This window comes from Tursiops truncatus, chromosome 3 (assembly GCF_011762595.2).
Source record: "Tursiops truncatus isolate mTurTru1 chromosome 3, mTurTru1.mat.Y, whole genome shotgun sequence".
NCBI classification, from domain to species: Eukaryota; Metazoa; Chordata; class Mammalia; order Artiodactyla; family Delphinidae; genus Tursiops; species Tursiops truncatus.
In genome coordinates, this window is record NC_047036.1 from 168,222,705 (window position 1) to 168,234,592 (window position 11,888).

Here is an 11,888-nt window from a genome sequence, read left to right on the forward strand (position 1 = left end):
GGCGCAGTGGTTGAGAGTCTGCCTGCTAATGCAGGGGACACGGGTTCGAGTCCTGGTCTGGGAGGACCCCACATGCTGCGGAGCAACTAGGCCCGTGAGCCACAACTACTGAGCCTGTGCGTCTGGAGCCTGTGCTCCGCAACAAGAGAGGCTGCGATAGTGAGAGGCCCGCGCACTGCGATGAACAGTGGCCCCCGCTCGCCACAACTAGAGAAAGCCCTCACACAGAAATGAAGACCCAACACAGCCAAAAATAAATAAATAAATAAACTCTTACCCCCAACATCTTCTTAAAAAAAAAAACAACCAAACATTAAAAATATAGGAAAAAATTATTTCGCGACACAGGAAAATTACATGAAATTCAAATTTCAGCCTCAAAAAATAAAATTCCGTGGCGCACAGCACGCCCATTTATGGACTGTATGGTCTGTGGCTGTTTGGGGACAAGAAGAGCAGAGTTGCCTAACTGTGATGGGCTGTGTTTAAGCTATTTGCTACGTGGCCCTTTAAAATTTTTTTTGCAGACTCCTGCTCTAATTTTTCAACCCCTCTCCTCCAAACCCCCAACTCTGGAATTCCATGTTCAGAGACTTAGGCCCCCAGGTCCTCTTCTATAGACAGCTGCCCAGCGTCACCCAGTGGACCCCTCCCCTTCCCACCCAGGCCTGGCCTGAGGCTGGGGGAGACCGGTCAACTTCTCAGTCCCTGGCGCCCTCTAGTGGACCCCGCGAGCAACTGCCTTCTCAACCTCCTTCCCTGGCGGCCCCACCCACGCCCTCCCTCCCCGCCAAACCCAGGTCTCCTGGGAAGTGGGGAGGAGTGGGAGGTTATTTTTGTGCCCCCTCCTTGTCCTGATTCCTCCCCCTGCCCCCTGCCAAGGTCTCCAGGACTCCCCTATCCTGGGGCCATGATCCTACTCTCCCACCATGCTTTACACACTAGGACTCTCAATGAATTAAATCCCATTCAGTCGTTGTCAAAGATGTTGACAAATTTGAACAGCTTTGTTACTTTCCAAAGCCCCTTGGTGTGTATACACACCATCTCTTAATTTGTGCTTTTTATCTGTACGTACGCCTTGCATTTGTGTAGCATGCCATTCTTTGCCCCTCCAAAGTGTTGTTTAAAAATATTTATTTATTTATTGGGCTAAACCGGGTCTTAGTCGGGGCATGCAGGATCTTGGTTGTGGCGTGCGGGATATTTACTTTCAGCATGAGGGATCTTTAGTTGCGGCATGAGGGATCTAGTTCCCTGACCAGGAATCGAACCCTCGCCCCCCTGCATTGGAAGCGCAGAATCTTAACCGCTGGACCACCAGGGAAGTCCCTCTCCTGAAGTATTTTGATCCACATAATTTCATCCAACATCTGCAGGAACTGGCTGGTATTTCACACTGAAGACATAGAAGGACAGAGGAGATAGGTAATATATATGCTCAGGCTAAGAGATGATGTTGGGTCCAAGGCCCGAAAAGACTCAGGTACAGTGGTGAGCTGGAGCTGGCTTCCTCTGGCTGGTGAGATTCAATGACATCACGCAGGTAGACTGAAATTGGCCAAGGTTGGGGTATTTACACCTCAGGAATCAGCAGATGCTACAAATTAGGGATTTTCTGTGTGGATCACGAGACGGAAGGTGTAACCATTGCGCTTTGGGATGTGAGCAGAGCATCAGCAGCATGGCAGTCAGAAAGGAAGATAGTCCTCCTGGGAGAGGGCATCCATGCCAGCTGTGCCAGGGACTTTTGGGAAGACAAATCACTCATTTTCAGAGCCTTCCTTCCTTCATCACTCATTTATTCATTCATTTTCCCCATCAAATATTTATCAGATATTTACCTGATGTCATAAGACGTTACCCATTCCTTCTCAAATATTAGAATAATGCTTGGACCTTTTCCCCCCCAAAAGCTGTGATTATTTATAAAGTCCAGTACCACCTCTCCAAGATATCAGATGTGAGTTATTAGATTCAAAATGAACTAGCTTAGGGACTTCCCTGGCAGTCCAGTGGTTAAGACTCCGTGTTTCCACTGCAGGGGGTCTGGGTTCGATCCCTCCTCCGGAAACTAAGATCCAACATGCCAGTGGGGCATGGCCAAAAACAAAACAAACAAACAAACAAAAACTAGCTTAATCCCTACGGCAAATGCAGCAAGTGCTTCTGCTATGCCTATCATTTCTAGAAGTCTGACCTTGTTTTCAGGGTTAACTGCTTAAGGTTGGCAAATGGCCTGTATATCCAACTGCCTTTTGCCATCTCCATGCGGGCGTCTCACAAGCCTCCCAAATTCAATGTGGCTGACTGAGCACCTGCCATTCCCCCAAATGTGCTCCTCCTGCTGCCCTTCCTGTCTCACTAAACGGAAGCTCCAGCCTTCCAGTGCTCAAGGTCAAAACGTTGGGTTGTCCTTGAGTTTTCTCTTTCCCTCACACCCCACATCCATCCATCAGCAGTCTTATCCACTCTGCCTCACTCTGCTCCAGGCACCCGGGACTCCTGGCTGTCCCTCCAACACGCCAGGTGCGGTCCTGCCCCAGGACCTTTGCACTGGCTGTGTCATCTGCCTCAGAACCCTTCTTCCAGATCTCGATGGAGCACACTCCCAACTTTTTCTGCTTTTGCCAAATGTCACCTTCTCAATGAGACCGTCCCTGACATCCTATTTATTTATTTGGTTGTGCCGGGTCTTAGTTGAGGCTCACGGGCTCCTTAGCTGCGGCATGCATGTGGGACATAGTTCCCTGACCAGGGATGAAACCCAGGCTCCCTGCATTGGGAGCGTGGATTCTTAACCACTGCACCCCCAGGGAAGTCCCTGACATTCTATTTAAAACTGTGACTTTTTTTTTTTTTTGGCGATATGCGGGGCTTTCACCGCCGCGGCCCCTCCCGTTGTGGAGTACAGGCTCCAGACGCGCAGGCCCAGCGGCCATGGCCCACGGGCCCAGCCACTCCGAGGCATGTGGGATCCTCCCAGACCAGGGCATGAACCGGTGTCCCCTGCATCGGCAGGCGGACTCTCAACCACTGCGCCACCAGGGAAGCCCTAAAACTGTGACTTTTGCCCTATTCCCAGCTTCTGTGTTTCCTCTTCTCTCGCATTCGCTATTTTTCTTCCGCGGCACTTGCTGAAATGGGACATACTGTTTTTTATTTGTTTGTGGCCTACTTCTCCCTATCAGACTGTGAGCTCCATAAGAGCTTGGAACAGAGTAGGGGTTCAATAAAAATTTGAACTGCTGTAGCTGTTGAATGAATGAATGATTTGCCTTAACTTAGTTATGAGGAACATGCCACGTCTTATACCCCAAATGCCTCGAAGTGTAACCAATGTCCTGATGCCCTAGATCAGGGGTTGGCAAACCACAGCCCATGGGCCAAAGCCAGCTCACCACCTGCTGTTGTATTGTCTTCAAGAATGCATTTTACACTCTTTAACCGGTTGAGAAAAAGTTTTAAGAATATTTTCTGTTACTGAAAATGATATGAAATGCCAATGTCAGTGTCGCCTGGCCACACCCATTTGTCTATATTTTTGCGACAGAGACTGGCCCTCAGAACCGAAAATATTTATTATCTGGTCCTTTACAGAAAAAGTTTGCAGAGCCCTGCTCTCGTGTCAAAGGAGGAAATGGTGTTGCCAAAGGGGAAACTGAGACCCAGAGGGGTGAGATGAGTTTTCCAAGGCCCCACGTTTCTGAGGGACTCCTCCTTTGCTGAATTATCTGAACAATGTTTCTGATGCTTTACAGGAAACAGAAGTCAGACTGCCGGGGACTTCCCTGGTGGTCCAGTGGGTAAGACTCCGCGCGCTCCCAGTGCAGGGGTCCCAGGTTTGATCCCTGGTCGGGGAACTGTATCCCGCATGTATGCCGCAACTAACAGTCTGCATGCCACAACTAAAGGACCCTGCATTCTGCAACGAAGATTCGGCATTCTGCAACTAAGATCCGGCGCAGCCTAAATAAATAAACAAATATTAAAAAAAGGAAGAAAAAAAAACAAAGAAGGAAGGAAGAAAGAAATCAGACTGATGAAGAAACACCTTCATAAACTGAAGGTCACCTGAGGTACTGACCTTGAGAGAGAAATCTGCACCCAACCATCTGATCTTGCCAAGCCCCGGAGATTTTTAATTGCCCCTGTAAAAAAAGAAAAAATAAAGTCATCGCTCACTCTAGAAACCTTGAGTTCGGGACTTTGATCGAAGTGATTACGACATCCCATCAAAACTCCATTTGACTTCATCCCTTCCGCAGACATTTATGGGCACAGTCAGAAGCTGAGGGCAAACTGGAGGCAGAAAAGCAAGTTTCCGGGGGCTGGGGAGCAATGGCTAATGGGAACGGGGTTTCTTTTGGGGGCGATGGAATGTTCTGGAACTAGATAGCAGTGAGGGTTGCACAACACAGTGAATATACTAAAAACCACTGATCCGTGCACTATATTTTTTTATAATTTTTTGGCCTTGCCACACAGCATGCAGGATCTTAGTTCCCCAGCCAGGGATCGAACCCGTGTCCCCTGAAGTGGAAGCACGGAGTCTTTACCACTGGACCGCCAGGGAAGTCCCCATACACTTTAGAAGGGTGGATTTTGCATTACATACATGATGCCTCGATTAAAAAAATAATAATAAATTTTAAAAGACAATGCTTATCTGTTTCTTACTAAATAACAGTGCTATGAAATAAATAAATAAAGGGAAGGCAAAAAGTAAATTTCACCTATTAACCACCCCTGCCCCAAGTCAAACTCCTTTTCCACATTCCTCCTAATTCTTGTTCATCTGCAAGGACCCTTTTTGCACAGCTGTAAAATAGATATCATCTTGCCCATCCATTGTTCAGGACATGATACAACATCATTAAAAAAGAAAAACAACTCTAGGGGTGAGGATGGGAGGGGAGAGAAATGGGTGAAAGGTGTCAAAAGGTACAAACTTCCAGTTATAAAATGAGTCCTGAGGACACAATGTACAGCATGGTGACTATAGGTAATCGTACCGTGTTGTATATTTGAAGGTTGCAAAGAGAGGAGGTCTTAAAATTTCTCATCACAAGAAAAAAAAAGGTGTTTGTTAACTATGTGTGGTGACGGATGTTAACTAGTCTTGTTGTGGTGATTGTTTCTCAATATATACATAAGCCAAATCATTAGGCTGTACACCTGAAACTAATATAATGTTATATGTCAATTATATCTCAAGAAAAATAATCAAATAATAAAAGGAGGTAAAAAGGAAGGAAGGAGGGAAGGAAGGGGAAAGAAAGAAAGAAAGGAAGGAAGAAAAAGAGAGAAAGAAAAGAAAGAAAGGAAGGAAGGAAGAAAGAGAAAGGAAGAAAAGAAGGAAGAAAGAAAGAAAGACAGAAAGAAAGAAAGATAGAAAGAAAGAAAGAAAGAAAGAGATAGGAATTCCTTGGCAGTCCAGTGGTTAGGACTCTGCACTTTCACTGCCCAGGTCTGAGGTTCCATCCCTGGCTGGGGAACAAAGATCCCTCAAGACACGGGTGGTGCGGCCACCAACAAAATGAAAAGAAAAACAAACAAACAAGCAAAAAACACAAAAAAATCCCTCTAGGGATGGCATCACAGAGATGGGCCTCTGTGCTTTTGTCCACTTATTTGCTACTTCCGGAGGTTTTGCTCAACCCCATATCCCTTTCTCTCTCTGAATAGCTAAGTATCTGGATCGAAGCTGATGCAGGGAATGATCACAGACGTTTCTGTTGAATGAAGTAATTAGTGAATATCCATATCCCCTGGGGTAGGTCTTTCTGCCTGGCAGGGAGTAGACACTCAATAAATGTTAGTTGAATGAATGCACACCGTTTTGGTGGAGGAATATTTCAGCTCCCCAATGTATAAAAGTAGTGGTGTGTTGGTCTGTGTTTAACAACCGGCTCTCTTGAAAGGGAATTTAGATATCTCTGTATATCTAATATATATTATACATGTATAACTACATGCATTGCAGACATCTCTATATGTTGAATATACATTACATGTGTATAATATACATGCATTGCAGACATCTCTATATGTCGAATATACATGTGTATAATATACATGCACTGCAGACATCTCTATACGTCGAATATACATTACACGTATATAATATACATGCATTATATAATATATATTTATTATTATTATTTATTTTATATTTTTTGGCTGCCTTGGGTCTTCGTTGATGCACGTGAGCTTTCTCTAGTTGCGGCGAGTGGGGGCTACTCTTTGTTATGGTGCGTGGGCTTCTCATTGTGGTGGCTTCTCTTGTTGCAGAGCACAGAATCTAGGCTCATGGGCTTCAATAGTTGTGGCACGTGGGCTCAGTAGTTGTGGCTCCCGGGCTCTAGAGAGCAGGTTCAGTAGTTATGGCGCATGGGCTTAGTTGCTCTGCGGCATGTGGGATCTTCCCTGACCAGGGCTCGAACCCATGTCCCCTGCATCGGCAGGCGGACTCTCAACCACTGTGCCACCAGGGAAGCCCCCTAATATATACTTTTAAATGTTAACAATATAAAGGAGGTGTAGGACACAATTTACAAATAATAATCACATATACGATACTGTATTATAAATTATACATAGCCACTTGAATCTCAGAATAGGTTTTGGTTGATTTTTGCCAAACTCTTGTATCCATAGCCAACCTCTGGTGGCAAATGATGGAACAAGTGTAGTTCTGACATGAACATTGGCAATATTTTTCATTTATGTTAATAAGTAACATGAAAGTGAAGATGTATGTTGGAATTTCACTTGTTCATCAATAATGTGAATGTCTTCTTTGGTGAATCATGTAACGGTTTTTGAATACTGGAAAATATCTTTCCATTTCTGTGTGTGTGTGCTAGTCACAACCTAACAATAGTAGACACACACATTTTGACATTTAATCTGCATTATTAACTTTTCTCCACCACTTTTTTTTTTTTTTTGCGGTACGTGGGCCTCTCACTACTGTGGCCTCTCCCGTTGCGGAGCACAGGCTCTGGACGCGCAGGCTCAGCGGCCATGGCTCACGGTCCCAGCCGCTCCACGGCATGTCTCCACCACTTTTTAAAGCCTAAACCAGGAGTTGGCATGCTATGATCCTCTGCCTGTTTATGTAAATAAAGTTTTATTGGCACCTGGCCATGCCCATTTGGTTAGTGTGGTCTGTGGCTGCTCTCTCCGTACAGACATGCAATAGAGATGTAGGGCCCACAAAGCAGAAAATATTGACCAATCCTTTACCGAAATATTTTCTGACTCATTCTATGCAATCAAAAACACAATAAATCAAGCCCTCATTTGTATCATTTGCCAATTTCCAGAGTGTAAATACTCCCACTAGGGACCATTTCAATCTGCCAATGTGATGTCAATGACACAAAGTTAAAAAAGTACCTCCCCATCATATTTCCACCAAACAGATACAATAACAAAAACAATGAAAATAGGTGAAAATCAAAGCAAATTAAAAAGCACACATAATAGCAAAATATAATTAGGATGTGATGTTTTGAGTATAAATACTTTTTACTTTTAAAAAAAATTGAGGTGATGGGGACTTCCCTGGTGGCGCAGCAGTTAAGAATCCGCCTGCCATTTCAGGGGACACCGGTTTGAGCCCTAGTCCGGGAAGATCCCACATGCTGCGGAGCAACTAAGCCCATGCACCTCAACTACTGAGCCTGCGCTCTAGAGCCCATGAGCCACAACTCCTGAGCCCATATGCCACAGCTACTGAAGCCTGTGTGCCTGGAGCCCGTGCTCTGCAACAAGAGAAGCCACCACAATGAGAAGCCTGTGCACAGCAACGAAGAGTAGCCCCCGCTCACCACAACTAGAGAAAGCCTGCACACAGCAACAAAGACCCAATGCAGCCAAAATTAAATAAAATCTAAAAAACAAAAAAAAAAATGGTGTCGTCAAAAGTCTTCTGTAACTTTCTAAGACTTTTTTACGTTGTTGTTGTCATTTGTGAGTTTACTGCTGCCTAATATTTCTTTGGGGACTATACTGGAACATATTTTTCCATCAATGGATATTCGTATTGTTTCCAGATTTTTGCCAAAGAGAACATTAGCGTACGTGTCTCCTGGTTATAGAAGGGCATATGCCTAGGGGTAGAATTGCTGGGTTGTAGGTAGTCTAGATAGCGCTCAACTGCAGTATGCAAAGGGGTCAGGTCAGCCATTCTTCCAGTTAATCCATTGCCCAGGTGAGAGAGATAAAGTTCAGGGTGCATTCCGAGATAGGCCGAGTGTACACATGTGATATTAATGCTAAATTGTTCCTGAGCAAGATAAACACCACTTTGAATTGAATCTATCAACAAAGCCATTAGAAACTAATTTCCATGGGGAGGGGGAGATTTCAGAGAGATCCAAGTCTCTGGGACCAGGGAACAGATGTATCAAGAAAGATGTGATTGGAACCAATGATAAGCAGAGAGATAGGTAACAGGGTGAGGTTACAGAGAAAAATGTACTCCGTGGTTAAGATAGAGAAGGGGCTGGAGGGCAAGTCTGCTGTAATCTCAACAATAAAAGCTTAAGTTCTATAACAAGGGCCGAGCATCAGGTGATTAGCAGGAAGTTCGCCTCCCAAGGACAGGAGCACCCATTTCATTAATTCAAGTAGCATATATTCGGAGGCTTCCACTATCCAAGGAGGTGGACTGGAAGAGAAAGAGACAAATCCAACAGCTTCCTTGCCTTCAAAATGTTCATAACTAGACGGGAAGATAGAATAAGAGAGCAGGGAAGGGAATCAGAATGCAGCGAGAGCCATACGCCAGAAACAAGCAGGGTGTATTGGGAATTCCAAGGAATAGGGAACTGGAAGGAACAGGGAGAATCAGATTTAATGTAGGCTGAGCCCCCAACTAGGAATCGAGGAGAAAATTCTGCTCATTAGAAAAGATTTGATCCCTTGATCCTCCTCAAGAACTAATTTAACTCAGCCATAAAAAAAAAAAGAATGAAATAATGCCATTTACAGCAACATGGATGGACCTAGAGATTATTATTATACTAAGTCAGACAAAGACAAATATCATATGTCACATATATGTGAAATCTAAAAATAATGATACAAATGAACCTCTTTACAACACAGAAACAGGCTCACAGACATAGAAAACAAACTTATGGTTACCAAAGGGGAAAGGGAGGAGATAAATTAGGAATTTGTGATTGACAGATACACACCACTATACATAAAATAAACAACAAGGACCTATTGTATAGTACAGGGAACTATATTCAATATCATTTAATAACCTATAATGGAAAAGAATCTGAAAAATATATAATATATACATAACTGAATCACTTTGTTGTACACCTGAAACATTGTAAATTGACTATATTTCAATAAAAAAAAAAGAACTAACTGATTGGTCTACATGAAGGGCAGTCCCCCAGATACACACGATGGAATATCATACATACAGCAAGGAAAAAACCAAATTACTGTTACATGCAATCACATGGATGAATGGCCAAAATATTTTGCTGAGCAAAAGAAGTTGGGCACAAGAGTACATACTGTACAATTCCATTTCCACGAAGCTCTAGAATATGCAAAACTAATCTCTGGAGATAGAAATCAGAATCTAGGGTGCCTGTAGGGGAGTAGGGGGCTGCAGCCAGCTTGTCTTGTCTCATAGGTGCCTATTGTTACTATCCTTTCCAACTTCATGGTAGATGGAAATAAGTCTCGGTGGGAATATATACACCACAGAAAAGGACAAGTACTACAAATTACAAAGCAGCCTCTCTCTCTCTCTCTCTCTCTCTCTCTCTCTCAATCTCTCTCTCTAAATCTCTCGTTTCACAAGCCCATCGTTAAACATTTACCAGCACACCACTGCTGCTTGGGGCAAGGGGGATTAACTGAATAGGACACCGAGAAAACTTTCTGGAGTGATGGAAATGTTCTGCATCTTGTTTCCGGGAATGGTTTCATGGGTGTATACAGTTATAAAAGCTTAAGGAATTGAACATTCAAGAACTGTGCGTTTATTACATGTGAGTTACAGCTCAATAAAAAAGACTATATGTATATATAGCCTAAAATAAAATAAAATCATAGAGAAATCATTTTGCAGAACAGAAAGACATTGGAAACGCCCAGATCTGGGAAAGGTCATGGCATTATTTGAGGCTAGATGAGCATTCTTCTGAATTTTGGATGAGCGACTGGGAGCAGTGAGAGGCAAAACAAACACAGCTCAGATTGTAAAAGTGGAGGGGCAGGCAGTGTCTGGGAGCAGTTTTCATCAGGGGAGAGCTATGGTTACAACTTTGCATTTTTAGACCATTGTCACATTTTGCAATTATGTATATTTAGATTATGTAGCTATTTTTTTAAACATTGTATCTCTCAGTGCCCAGCGCGGGTCTAGCACCTAAAAGGCTTGCAAATTAACTGTTAAAAGAATGACTGCAGGGAGGCTGGACAGGAAGTGGGCAGGGCTGAGCCAGGGGGACCAGGGGACCTGGGCTGAACCTAGAAGAGGTGGACTGAACCTTCCTCTCTCTGTTTTTTCCCACGTGAAGATGCACCCTACCATGAAATGCACACAGGTGCTCATAGATGTGAGCCAAAAAAAGCAATGTGGTGAGTTTTTCATGAAGCCAACTTTTTCCCATTTAAATGGCTGTGCCTTTATTCAGTGCCATATACTGCCTCCTTTTTTTTTTTTTAATTGGTGTTAAAAATGACCTTTCTCATAAAATGGTGTAGCCGCTGTGGAAAACAGTATGATCCCTCAAAATAATTAAACATAGAAACACCATATAATCCAGCAATTCCGCTTCTAAGTAGATATCCAAAAAAATTGCAAGCAGGAATATGAACAGATATTGGTACACCCATATTCATAGCAGCACTATTCATCACAGCCAAAAGGTGGAAACACCCAAATGTCCATCAGTGGGTAAACGCATAAACAAAACATGGTCCAACCATACAGAGGAATATTATTCAGCCTTAAAAAGGAACGAAATTCTGACACACGCCACAACATGGATGAACCTTGAGGACACTATGTTGAGTGAAATAAGACAGTCACAAAAGGACAAATATTGTATGATTCCACTTTATATGAGGTCCCTAGAGGAGTTGAATTCATAGAGGCAGAAAGTAGTGGTAGTCTGGGGGAGTAGAATGCGGAGTCAGTGTTTCATGGGGACAGAGTTTCAGTTTGGGAGGATGAGAAAGTTCTGGAGATGGATAGTGGGGATGGTTGCCAAACCGTGTGAATGTACTTAATGCCACTGAGCTGTGCACTTACAAATGGTAAAATGGTAAATTTTATGTTACATATACTTACAACAACAAGTTTTTAAATGACCTCTCTTTCGTGAAAGAATGATGGTAATTGATATTATGTGTGTGTGTGTGTGTGTGTGTGTGTGTGTGTGTCCATAATTGGCAAAAAGCCTTTGACTCTGCGGTCAACTTAAGTCTCCCACTTTTTTTTTTTTTTTTTTTGCGGTACGCGGGCCTCTCACTGTTGCGGCCTCTCCCGTAGCGGAGCACAGGCTCCAGACGCGCAGGCTCAGTGGCCATGGCTCACAGGCCCAGCCGCTCCGCGGCATGAGGCATCTTCCCGGACCGGGGCACGAACCCGTGTACACTGCATCGACAGGAGGACTCCCAACCACTGCGCCACCAGGGGAGCCCCTCCCACAACTTTTGAGGATTTTACCGGGTGATGTATTCCCAGTCCGGCACCTGCAAGGCTCTAAGGGTCTGACGTCTCCCTCACGCACACCTGCCCACCGCGTCCTCGCTCTCGCCCTGCCTTTCCCGATCGCCCTCCTGGCGCCCCAGGCACATGCGCACACGCTCGGTGGGAGACGAGCGAGTGCGCATGC

General features: G+C 44.3%; 1 protein-coding gene across 8 annotated transcripts in view; it reads right to left on the reverse strand.

Moving 5' to 3' along the window:
• Nucleotides 1-11,848, reverse strand: part of CREB3L3 (cAMP responsive element binding protein 3 like 3) — a 40,540-nt gene extending 28,692 nt beyond the window's left edge. For 6 of the 8 annotated variants that reach the window (XM_033854677.2, XM_033854676.2, XM_073803437.1 and 3 more), the window contains exons 1-2: nt 11,720-11,848; nt 4,088-4,151 (exon numbers count right to left, since the gene is read on the reverse strand). The gene's annotated coding sequence lies outside the window, so the exon portion shown is untranslated. The remainder of the gene's footprint in view (nt 1-4,087; nt 4,152-11,719) is intronic. The other 2 variants (XM_033854679.2, XM_033854675.2) reach the window with 1 other exon arrangement.
• Between the last annotated feature and the right edge of the window lie 40 nt (nt 11,849-11,888).